Source organism: Manis pentadactyla, chromosome 2 (assembly GCF_030020395.1).
Source record: "Manis pentadactyla isolate mManPen7 chromosome 2, mManPen7.hap1, whole genome shotgun sequence".
Classification (NCBI taxonomy): domain Eukaryota; kingdom Metazoa; phylum Chordata; class Mammalia; order Pholidota; family Manidae; genus Manis; species Manis pentadactyla.
This window is the reverse complement of record NC_080020.1, coordinates 78,772,069-78,785,571: the sequence shown is the minus strand read 5'-3', so window position 1 is coordinate 78,785,571 and position 13,503 is coordinate 78,772,069.

Genomic DNA, 13,503 nt, shown 5'->3' with positions numbered 1-13,503 from the left:
CACATTTTGATATTCTTCAAATAAAAGCCTGCTAAAAATAAGAGGAAGTGCTATTGTTTTTTCCATTACCCAAGCAGGGCCTCAGCAATTGCTTTAAAAGGAATATTCCAGTGGATTAGGCTTTAGTGGGCAATGGCTCTTCAGGATGAGCTTAAAATGGTGCCACTGAAGGAGCTGGATATGGCCCCAGAGAGCTTTAGCTGCTTCTTATGGGACCAGGCCAAATTATGATGTAGTTGCTGATATCTACCACTGATCACTATTTATGATAAAATTAGCTCCTGTTGGTAAGCATAGCAGGTTTACACTCACAGAGTACATCTATGTGTATGTGTAATTTTAATCTCAAACACAGATTGGCAAAGCCCTGTAATTGTAGGAGAGAATAAGGAGGGTGGGTTATTACACAATTTAGAAATAAAACCAAGAGGTCGTGAACTGAATTCAATCCTGATCAGCAATTCTCTTAACAAATACACCGAGTGGGACCCTCACCAGCATAGTTTTTTCCACATATTGATGTCAAAGTGATTTCAACATTAGTTTTTATTCTTAAAAAAACAGCATATTCCTCACCATTGAGACAACTGAATATATTTTAAAAGTTCTTGTGATATTTCAAGTTTATTCCCACAGTTAATCTGACACACTAATGTAATGACACAGGAAATAAAACCAAGAGGTCATGAACTGAATTCATCTCTTTAACTCCACAAATGCCATCATCAGAGCTGGGGTGCAGGTACTCAGAAGGGGGGTTTCTCAATTTTCCTCAGATGCTATTAAACACTAAGGTCTAACATATCCCTGGTTTTGTCTTCCACAAAAATTGTCTAATAACCCAGCCTCCTTATTCTCTCCTACAATTACAGGGCTTTGTCAATCTGTGTTTGAGATTTAAATTACACACACACATAGATGTACTCTGTGAGTGTAAACCTGCTATGCTTACCAACAGGAGCTAATTTTATCATAAATAGTGATCAGCGGTAGATATCAGCAACTACATCATAAGAATCATATAAATAAATTCACTGACAGCTTCACAGAGCTCATGCAAACAAAGGCAAATAAAAGTAAATGAAAATGCATATGCAGCACAGTGTAAAAACTTTCAGTCTTGAGTCTTCTGAAGTTACTTCTCTTACCAGCCTTGGCATTGGGATTTCTGAGGTTTCCTTTCTAACGTCTCTGGATCATACTGCCTTCTTAATAGAAACTCCACAGAATTTACGGACTGGGTCAAGACCTAGAGATTGCTGCTACATAGAGACCACAATATTGTAAAATGAATGTGCATTTCAGGCCTAGTTTTCACATTTGATTCTAGCACTAAGGGAGAGCAGAGCTGTAATTAGAATGAAATATGACTGTTGAATCCTGCATGAAAAAATGAAAACATACTCCTATGCCAACTGCCAGGCAATGTTCCGGGCTCCAAAGTACAGCCTGGGGCAGTGCCAGATGGTCCTTCCCAGGAAATTGAACTTGCCCCCAGCATAGGAAGTCTGAATGACTCTATTCCACAGGACATGCTTTATTGTCCATTACCATCAACTTTGTGAGAAGTAAAAGAATGAGGTGGCAATGTCTGAAGACTGATCACAGGAAGGAGGGTGTTGAATAATTGAGATCTCTGCTAATTTCTTAGCATTTTGGCTAAGACTAGAAATTGTGGTTTGAGAATAATAGGGTAGAATTGTCATGTGGGAAGAATAATAGTGGCTAACTAATGAGTATATACTATGTCCCCAGCACTGGCCTAAAAATTTATAGACATTAATTCTTATAACAGTTCTAAGGACAGTGTCACTGTTGTGATGATGACGATGATCTTTACTTAATGTGGAGACCAATGGACACATTTCTGTAGGATTCTTAGAGTTGCCCAAAGTCTGACTTCTGATGAATGGCAGGGCCAGGGTTTGAACCCTGATCTTTTTTACTTTAGAGTCTGAGACTGACCACCCCAAGTATTTATATAAAACAATACTGCCTCAGCCTCTTTAGAGTGTTTGGAGGCTCCATCGTGCTTCACCTTGTTCAGATAACAGTTGTTGGGGAGCTTCTCTATCTTGCTTTTTGCTCCCCAGACCCTTATTGAGGTATCACGTCTAGGCTTACCTTCCTCAGTTTAAATTACATATGCTCTGGTCTCTGCTAACAACAGGATTATATCCATTGGTCATTTCTTAAAATGGCTTCAGTGGTGACATTTCTGCTCTGTGGAAGAGCCTTTTAATTTTTATGCTGCTGTGGATGGGTCCAGTTAAGCTTGGAAAAAAATTAAAACCTAAAAGTAAGCCAGACTATAAAAATTCTAATATTATTTGGACAATTGAATTCCTACATAATTCTGAAAGGTGACAGGCAGGGTCAGATTTAGAATATTGCTTAACATAGGGCATGGAGTCTAAAGGAGATGTGTGAACATGGATTCATTCCAACCATCTCTCCTCTCCTCTGAGCCTTTCTCTAGTAAAGCTCCTCCTCTCCCCAAAATGAGAATGAAAAGATATTGTTAATTATAGCTAACAGGCATGGTGCATTTACTGTGCCAAGCTAAGCATATGTTAAGTTACCATTAACTGTCCTTTCAAGTGAGCTCAAAGGTCCTGAACAGCTAAATAACTCCACTGAGTCACAGCCAGCAAGTGGTAGAGTTGGGATTTGAACTTTGAATATCAAACATTAGTTGAGTTTTTTGTTTGTTTTTTGCCAGAATCCATGTGTCTAAAAATATCAAACACTGGCTGCCTAGGCCAGGCCCTTTGCAATGCCTTGCAGGGCAAATAGATCAATTATCTATGATTGCTCTTCAAAAAGTTCACAATGGGGCTTGTAAGATAAAATATAAATACACAAAAGTTATTGATCCCAAAAAAGTTAAGTCAGATTTCAAGAGATGTTTGGAATACAAAATTGGTTGTCAAGTACATTTAATTAATCCTAATTGCAATAAGAGTTCAGAGAAGCCAGAAGGGGGAGTGTTAGGTTCAAGATGGAAGACTCATGGTGGAGGTAGGGTTTAGTTGGCCCTGCAGAAAAGACTGGGTTTCCCAGAGTTCCCAGGTGGTGGAGCTTTCCAGGTGACAGCAGGGCCCACCCCAGGGGTTCAACAGGTGCGTACAGCTCAGGCTAGACACATGGGCTGAGGCTGGACTGCAAAGAGCCTTGCAGTGCAGATTAAGGAGCTTGGATATTATTGTCCAGTCTACCAGGAATCACTCAAGGTTTTGAGCAGGAGTTAGCTACAAACAAAATGACTCATTTGCTCGATCACTTAATAGTAAGGATGGCAATGGGACAGTTGATGATATTTGTAAATTATGTAAGTAAACTTTTTTTTACTTAAAAATTATGTAAGTAACACATATTTGTAAGTAAACTTTTTAATTGAAATATAATACCCATACAGAAAAGTGCATACATCATAAGTATATTGTTTTTTGAAATTTTATAAAGTGAAAAAAACTGTGTAACCAGTAACCACATCACAATCTAGAAAATTGCCATTGTCCTAGAAGGTTCTCTCATATACCCTCCCAGTTGGTAATTCCCCAAAGGTTACTGCAATTCTGATTTCTATCACCAAACATTAGTTTTACCAGCTTTTAAATTTTACATAAATGGAATCATATACTACATACTCTTCAGTGTAGGGCTTTTTTTCTGAACATAATAATTGCGAGAATTGTGCTATTTCCTGTAGCCATACTTCCATTAATTTCATTGCTGTGTATACTATTTCATTGCATAAATATACCACAATTGATCTTTCTGTTCTAATGTTGATGGGCATTTGAGTCGTTTCCAGCTTGGGGCTATCATGAGTAATCCTGATATGAACATCCTTATGCCCAGTATAGTTTTCAAACCCATGTTATTTGCATCTCCAAAGAAGAAATTAGAACTCAATTGCCCACTTCCCAAGGAGCACTGGCATGTGATCTAGTGCCCACCAATTAGATGTGCCCACCCATGACTTCAATTTGAGTTGAGAATCATGAGGAAGCAACTGGTAAGAGTGGTGGAGGTTGGCCAAGAGACTGTTCTCTCAGGGCAGAGTAGCACCCATAGTGCCCTGGGATGACGCGTGTGATGCCAGCACCGGATTTGGAGTCACACCTCCCGGCAGTCCTGGGAGATTCTGCCCTATTATTCCTGGCTCCATGCCCCAAACCTCAAAGCCTGATTCTCTCACCAGGATTCTTTGAGCCCCTTTATCAAGTCCCCATTCTCCTTAAAGAACCTAGAGTATGTTCTGTTATTCCTGAAGAGAGGGAACTATGAGAACAAGACAAATATGCCTCATGGGATCAGAACGGGAACAGGAGATGTAATGTCCCTTTTGGAAATATGGACAAGCCCCATATAGTGCTTGAAAGCATGGACTCTAGAGCCATACTGCCTGAATTCAAATTCTGTCTCTACAACTCATGAGCTTTGTGCCCTTGGGCAAGTTACTCAACCTTTCTGTGCTTTAGTTTCATCACTATAAGATACTGATGACAATAAACATCAAAGGTTGCTGTGAAGATTAAGTGAGTTAATTTATGAAAACAACATAACCCAACACCTGGCAAATGGTAAGTGCTATGCGTTTTTGCTGCTATTACAATTAGTACATGTGACACTATCAGGCCTGGGCTTTTTCAGAAGCAAACTCAGAAGGAAAATGCCAGCCAGGACTAAGTATATCACTTGAGCAGTGTTATTTGCACAGCAGGAATCTCCAGTGTGTTTAGTTTAAAAGAATGGAGGGAGGGATCTGCAGTGGTCCAAGTGGCTGGGCAGAGATGTTCCACCAGGCTTGCAGCCCCTTGCCAGGGTGCTAGAGGGTCACTCCACCCCTCACCACTTCTTCTCTTTATGTCTGCCTTCAAACACTAGCATCTGTTTTCTCTACATGAAATCAAGTGTCCAGCAGCTTCAGGGTCTTCCATTATAATGTGGGGTCCCTATTTTTCCATTAAAGCCTCATTATTTTTTGGCAGGCAACTTCTAAGTACCCAGAGATAAGGCCTCTTTGGGGGATGCAGAGGTTTGCTCAGTAGATACTTGCCTCTGAGACAGGGATGCCCCTCAATTTGTATGGTAGGTGGATTGCAGTACAAAAAGCCAAAAATATCAGGGACCTCTTCTTGAGAGTCAGGGAGCCGCACTGCAGTTATTAGGACCATCAGGGCAAGTCCTGCCGTGGGGCAGATCAGAGCAAGGGGCAGACCTGAGACTTGGGGCAGGAGTTTATGATTCCTTCTCTGAGTACCTCCCTTGGAAATGGCCCAGCTTCTCTGAGCAATTGAGCGATGAGTATAACCCTCTTGTGTGACTAGGACTGTCCCTACTTCAAACGTTCTGCCGTTTTCCCCATGAATAAAGTCCAGTTTCTCAGCCCAAGTGCCCTGATTTCCCCTTTGGAAAATATGTCAGCACAGGTGTGAGTTCTCAGTCTGAGAGAGAAGAAAAGAGGGACGGTGGTCTTCTCCCTAGCCCCACTCTGGGGTGTGAGCTGTAGTGAACTCTGTAGAATAGAAGGGGTAAGGCACATATTTAGAGAAGTCCCCATTGCCAGCACACAAGCAGGTCTTAGCCCCGTAAGCCCAGATGCTCCTTCATGTCTGCTGGGCCACTCATCCCTGAGACCCTGAGACCAGTTGTACCAGGGTCAGGGGTGTCAAAGATAAGTGCAGCTGAGGCCTGTACTGGGGGGATTTACCCAGTGAGCAGAAGACTGGAAAAGCTACAACATGAAGTATAAAATGTAGAGTGAAGCACCTATAAAGGGCTAGGCTGGTGATTGAAGCCTCTCTTATTTATGCCTAAGAATCATGCACTTTCTCAGAGGCTGCCGTTCACTGTTGCCTGATTTTGTGCTTCTCTAGAAACACAAATTTTTTCCTAATATATCACTGAAACCTTGCTATACTGCTTATGATAGAAAAGTCAATGAAAATGCAGACTTCCGTGCTGATTTGATTCAGAGGTTCCATAATGTCATCAATCCTCCCCCTGCTCCCCTCACCCTTTTGAAGATATGTCTTTCCATTCTTTCTCCCATGGCATTGACCTCACCCTAAGGCTGGCTGTCCTCATGGTTTACAAGATGACTGTTAATGTTCCAGAAGCTACTTGGCTCTCATCCACATCTAACCAAAGAGCAAGCCTTAGTCTTTGCCCTAGAATTTCAAACAAGAATCCTGAGATTCACTTTGATTGGACTGGTTTAGATCACACACCCACTCCTGAACCGATCACTCTGAGTGGGAGAGGAGGAATGTGCTAGTTGACTTGAGCAGTTCAGAGCCCACTCTTAGAAATAAACTCAAAGTGATGACTCACAATTGGTGGACTTTCTCTTTCCTAGTGTCCTTCAGAGGCCTACCCTGTCACTTCTGGATTTTGTATGAGCCAATGAGCATCATTCTTCCCCTCCACAACAATATACTCTGGTTCACATGTCTTCTCGGGCCCCAAGTGAGACTTGATGAAGGAATGCAGATGAAGCACCAACGTCAGTCTCTGGCACTGGAAAAGCAACTCAGAGCACACGTTTTGCTAGTGATGGGTGAGTAGTGTCTTTTTTGGATATAAAGTACACATACATTGTTATTCTTTGCATTTTTAAAATATTTTTATCAGAGGTTGCACAAATAATAATAATTCACATTTTAAAATTATTTTCTCCTGCTACTTGAGAACTAAGAGTAGCAGCTACAGAATCTTATTTTCTTTGCCTCAAACATATGCTACTCTATATGTTTTTGACTCTGACATATTTACTGCCTCAGAGCATAAGTTTACCGTTTAAAATAAACTACAGAAATTTAACTGTATGAGGATTTGATAATAATCTCCAGCATGGGAAGCCTTAGGTAATTTGGTAAATTGCCACTTTCACTCTCATGTGCTCAGATGGACTTGAACTTTGAATAGGCTTGAAGGCATCACTTGGGAACAAAGAAGTCATGTATTGCCACCAAGATTAGGGAGATCAACCATCCCATTTGTTAGAGATTGTGGGGTTCCCCAGAATGGAGGACTTTCAGTGCTAAAATCATGGAAGTCCTGGGCAACCTGAGACAAGGTGGTCACTCCACGAAGACCAGGTTGCAGAGGAGAGGCAATCTCTTAATCTCAAATCCAGTGTGTCATGTTGGACCAGGCTGCCAACTAGAAGCAAAGCAGCTCTCTGATTGGCTGTCCCTGGGTGTGTGACGTCAGCCTTTCAGTCCACAGAACTCCAAGTACAGGTGAAATAACCCAACAGAAGAGACAGAGTGACAATAAGCAGGAAAAGAGGTTAGTGGGAGTGTGTGAAGAGCAGTGGTTACCACGCAGCCTGAAGTGGACCCTGGCAGAGGAGGAGAGAAAATAAAGAGGAAGAAGACAAAATAGAGATGCAGAAGAGATAAATGGTTTTGCGCAGCTCCATATATGCCTCAAAGGCCCAGGGCAATGATTCTTTATTCTAGCTGGCCATTAGAATTACTTGGACACTTTTGAAAATGCAGATGCCTGGGCTATACCCCAGGCCAATTTGAATTAGAATTTCTGGGAGTAGGCACAGTCATTGGTCATATTTTAAAGCTCCCAGGTTGGCCAGTTCACCCAGCAGTATGCCTGTGTGTGTGTGTGTGTGTGTGTATGTACTCACACATACAGGCATACTCACACTGGATGTGAGATTAAGAGATTGCCTCTCCTCTGCAACCTGGTCTTCATGGAGTAACCACCTTGTCTCAGGTTGCCCAGGACTTCCATGATTTTAGCACTGAAAGTCCTCCTTTCTGGGAAACCCCACAATCTCCAACAAATGGGATGGTTGATCTCCCTAATCTTGGTGGTAATAGATGACTTCTTTGTTCCCAAGGGATGTTTTCAAGGCTATTCAAAGTTCAATTCCATCTGAGCACATGAGAGTGAAAGTGGCAAGTCATGTGTGTGATATAGTATGTCTGTGTACCAACAGTCAGAGACGGTAAAAGAGGAAGCATGTCTGTTAGTATCTAATTATCAGGCTTTCATGCATGCCTCCATCTGGTTGACTGTAGAAATTTTACCATCTCAAAGGGTTTACTTGTTACTGCTAGGAGCCCACTGGGTGCTCCCTGGTGAGGGCTCACGTAAAGGTCTGCACACGGTCTACTCTCATCATCCAGGTGCCGGCCCCAGGGGCCTTTGTCTATTATCCCCTTGAAGCTGGAATCACCTCCTTGCAGCTCTGGGCCTCGGTCCTCCCTCACGCAAGTGGGAATAGAGATAGGCACAGGGAAGCACCCCACCTGTACCAACCCGTCGTAATCATGGATAGATCCTTTCTTCAATTTCCTTCAGAAGAACAGAGAACTGCGGGTTTGGGGAGAACAGAGAACATAGAGGTTAATGTAAGACTATCTCATGAGTTCCCTGCTAGAGGAAGAGTTTTTTCCTCCTGTCAGTCAAGCCGTTCCCCTCCAGTTCTCATTTCATAGTCATAAAATCAACCTCGTCTCACTATGGTTTAATGGAAGGAAGACTTCACTTTCACATGGGGAAAACAGACTTCCTACCCGAGGGCTTGCTTTAAGACTCTACTAGGACTTGATCATCGATGTGAGCCTTTGGTGGTCTCCCTGGGTATTAAGCAGCACACCTCAGGTCAGTAGGACGTCAGTAGTCTGGGCTGCGCTGAGTGCCTGTTGAGCTTGGTGCAGCTCCTTTTCAGTCTCTCCAACATGACAGTTAAAGCTCCTGCCTGTTTACTCTTCAGATATCCCAGCAACATAAACTCTTCACCATCTGTCAAATAACTTCTCAAGAACAAAGAACTTCTACTTCTTGCCCTAAACAACTAAGAAAAAAGACAAAATACGTGAAGCAGAGGTTTCCAGGTATGGGAAATAGGCAGTAAAGGACTGTGATCCTTGACTGAAGAAAAACAAGATGAGACCTACAAGTGCCCCAGCTAACAGCTCGAAGACAGTTACCAGGCCAGAGTGCTGAGACGGGGTACCCAGAGAAGACCTGGTGGTGTCATTAAGTTGAAGAGACAAGATTTAGAGTTCAGGGGTGCTAGTGGATAGAGTACAAAGGAGATTGCTGGAGCAGAGACAGCTGCCTAAAGAGACACTCTGAATCTGCAGAAGGTTCCCTTCCAGTCTTTAGCTGAGTCCTGATTAGCTCTTGCATGTGAGAAAATGAGTAAGGCCAGAAAAAGAACCTCCAGAAAAAAGTAGAAGGAAAAATCCCCAGAACTTACACCATTTTCTAGTAGTCAGAATGCAAAGATCTCCTAACACACAGGGTATGAAGTAGAGTCCTCAGGTGGGTGGGCCATATTAACCTACACTGAAGGCTGTTCTGGACCTACCTAAACAAGCATAAAGGCAAGACTTGTGTGGATCAAACCATTTACAAGTTACTTAACTGAGTTCTAGAGCAAAGTCAAGAGTATGTAAAGGAATATATTACAATGACAAACATGCAACAACAGAATGCAAAAGGTAAAATTCACAATAGCTGGCATCTAACCAAAAATGGCAAAGAAACAGGTAAGTGTGACTCATAGGAGGGAAAAATTGTGATCAGTAAGAGCAGACCCAGATATGACACAAATGACAAAAGTAGTAGAAAAGGACACTGAAACAGATATTATAAATGTTTATAATGAGCACCCATATGCTCAAAAAGGTAGAAGAAAGCATGAGCAAGAGGATGAGGAAAATGGAAGACAAAAAGACCCAAATCAAACTTTAGAGATGAAAAATAAACTGGATGGGATTAATAACAGATAATATATCACGATCAAGTATTTATCCCAGAATGCAAAGTTTAACATTGAAAAATAAGCTATTATTGTAGCACATTGAAGGATTAAAAAAAAAGCCATATGAATATCAGAAAAAGCACCTGTCAAAATTCAACATCCACTCATGATTTAAAAAAAAGACTCTTAGCAAACAGGGAAAGCTGTGAATTTCTCCAGTCTGATTAAGGGCATCTATGAAAAACCTACAGATAACATCATACTTAATGGTGAAAAGACTGAATTATTTCCTCCTAAGGTCAGGAACAAGCAAGGATGTGTACTCTCAGCACTTCTATTTAATATTTTTTTCTAGAAGTCCTAGCCATAGCAAAAGGTAAGAAATAGAAATAAAAGGCATACTGATATGAATGGAAAAATAAAACTACCTTCATTAACAGATGACATGATTGTGCAGAGAAATCTTAAATCTTTGAAAAGGTTATAAAAACATGCAAGTGAATATAGCAAGGTTGCAGGGTACAAGATCAGTATATCTAAATAAATCAATTTTATTTCTATATACTATCAATGAACAACCAGAAAATAAAACATACCATTTTCTATTATGGACTGAATATTTGTATCCCCCCAAAATTCTTAATTTGAAATCTAACCCACACTGTGATGGTATTTGGAGGTAAAGCCTTTGGGAACTAGGCTATGGAGGTGCAGTCCTCATGAATGAGTTTGGTGCCCTTATAAGATGCTGATGGAACAAGAGTTCTCTCTCTTTTGTCATATGAGAACATGAGGAGAAGTCAGCCATCTGCCATCAGGAAGAGAGCTCTCACCAGAACTCAACCATGCTGGTGCCATATCCTTGGACTTCTAACGTCCAAAACTGTAAGAAATAAGTTTCTGTTGTTGATAAGCCATGCAGTTTGTGGTATTTTGTTATAGCAGCCTAAGTTGGTATTTTTGCATCAAAAATATGAAATACTTAGAGATAAATTAGATAAAAATTGTGCAAGACCTGTACTCTAAAAACTACAAAACACTGCTGAGAGAAATTAAAGAAGACTTAAACAAACAGAGATATATACGCTATGTTCATGGATTGAAGAGTAAATATTGTTAAGATAGCAGTTCTCCTCAAAATGACCTGCAGATTAAACCCAATCTCAGTCTATTCCCAACAAGACATTTATGTAAATATTCACTAGCGGAATCTAAAATTTATATGGAATTGCAAAAGACAGAAGAGCCAAAACAATTTTGAAAAAGAAGAACCAAGCTGAAAATCATAAACTTTCTGATCTCAAGGATTTTTAGAAAGTTAAAATAATCAAGACAGTGTGTATTGATGAAAAGACATACATCAATGTAAATTTATATATATAGATATTCATTGAAGGAACGGAGTCAAGAAATAAGACTCACACATGTATAGCCAATTGATTTTTAACAAGGGTACCAAGGTGAGTCCATAGAGAAATAATAATCTTTTCAACAAATGGTGCTCAAACAGTTGGATAGCCATATGCAAAAATATGAACCTCAAGTTATACATCACATCACTGGATTATAGGGCTAAATTTAAGAGCTAATAGAAAACTTCTAAAAAATAAAACACCAGAAATAAATCTTAGTGTCCTTGGGTTATGCCAAAAGACAACCAAGATGTTTATCCCAAATGGATAAACAAATGTGTTATACTCATATAATGGAATACTATTCAGCAATGAAAAGGAATAAACTATTGATACACTCATCAAAATGGATCAAGCTCAAAATCATTTTGCTGAGTGATGCCAGACAAAAAGAGTACATTTATATAAAACTCTAGGAAATGCAAACTAACTTAGAGTGACAAAGTAGATCAGTGATTATATAGAGGTAGAGAGGAAGGAAAGACAGAGAGGGAGGGATTTCAAAGATGAATGAAGAGACTCTTGGAAGTGTTGGACATGCTTGTTATTTTTTATTGTAATTATGGATACATGGGTATGCAAATATATCAAAACTTATCAAGTAGTATTCTTTCAATATGTGCAGTTAATTGTAAGTTAATTATACCACAATAAACCTGTTTTCAAAAAGTACAAAGAACAGTGGGTAGTATACTGTCCTTTAAATACATAGAGAATTGTATTGGTCAGGGCAATTAATACTAGATGTTATAACAAGAAACCCAGTGTCTCAATGGCTTAATATCATGAAAGCTTATGTTTTGCTTATGTCACATGGATCATACTTTTCCTGGTAGCGTGCAGCCAGGCAGTGACTCAGGGACCTTGGCTCCTTCCATCTAGTGACCCTGCTGACTTCAACCTGTGGTCTCCACTCTTAACAAGGATAGGAAGAAAGAGCAAAGACAATCAGGACCAGACAGATGCCTATCATATTTGCCCACATTCCTTAGGCCAAAACCCAGTTACATGGCAGGGAGGTTGTGAATTAGAGTCATCTCCATGCTAAGACAAAAGAGTATCACCTTCATTTTTATATCTAGCCAGTCTCTGCCAGAAGAAAAAGAAATGTCTCTTCCCAGAGTAGCTATTTGCACAATAACATGTATTTAAAAAGGTCTCTGAGCTACTGAGCCAAAATACCTGCATTCAGATCCCTTCGTGGTTTTTACCCAGAATGATGAGAGGGCATTTACTTTCTATTTTTGAAATAAAAAGCCTATTCCAGGGTTCTTCTCATGAAGGAACAGTTTCTGCACCAAGGAGAATCCAAGTTTCTATCTCTCAGGAGGCAGAAAGTTGGTATAGTTTTCAAATCACTCCCATAGATTCCCTGAGCATTCTTTACTTCTACCCACAGGGTTTCAAAACTTTCGGAATGCAGTCTAAGCACGGTCATGCCCCTGCAGCAGGAGGAGAAGCTGAATCCAGGATGATGACACACAGCCCCCAGAAAATTTGTTCAGGATCTTTGGTGCTATATAGCAGGATAAAGGGATTCTAAACAACCAAATAGTCCCATTGCATGATCATTAGGATAGGCAGTGACAGTGATAATGAGACAGGGAGCGTGGGTTTAGGCAGAGTAGGGTGAGGGCCTCTGGAAAAAAAGCAAAGCAAGATAATTACAATCAAAATAATGTAACAATGTGCAAAGAAGTCCCTATCAAAACTCTGTGTTAAGCATTATGCAAAGTCAGAGTCACACTAATTCTCTAGGGTAAAGATACCAGACTAGGAATATAGACATCTTCAGTGAGATCAGTTAAAGCTCAAAAGGCCAGGAGCAACTTGGCCTGGAATGTTTGAGTGTTCCACAAATAAAGAAGAGTGTCTCAGCATAACCCATGACTTCACTGTATCAATTAGATCATGACACTGTAAAATTTGCCTTAGCCTACTAAAAGTCCCAGTTTAATTTTAACTGTACCTATATGCTGTTTTTCCTTCTCCAATCCTAATCAAGTAATCTGCAACCTAGGCAAAAGACTAATTTGGTAAGCAATCCCAACTATAAACAGCCCAAGAAGTCAAGAAGTAAGATTCTTGACACACTCTCTAGCCAGACAACAACCCAGCCCACCTTGGGGGCAGGGCAGGTGGTCTTACAAGTCTGCACCCTAGCCCTTTACCTCCATTCCTGAAAATCCTCAACCGTGCATAAAACCCCTAGACAATGCACCACCATGGACTCTCACTTTCACCGTTATCAGTGAGAAAAGCTTTGTTGCCCTTGCAAATCAGCTTTGACCTGTCAGGAAAGAGTCCCTGAAATGTGAGAGGGAAAAACAATGAATTCACCAA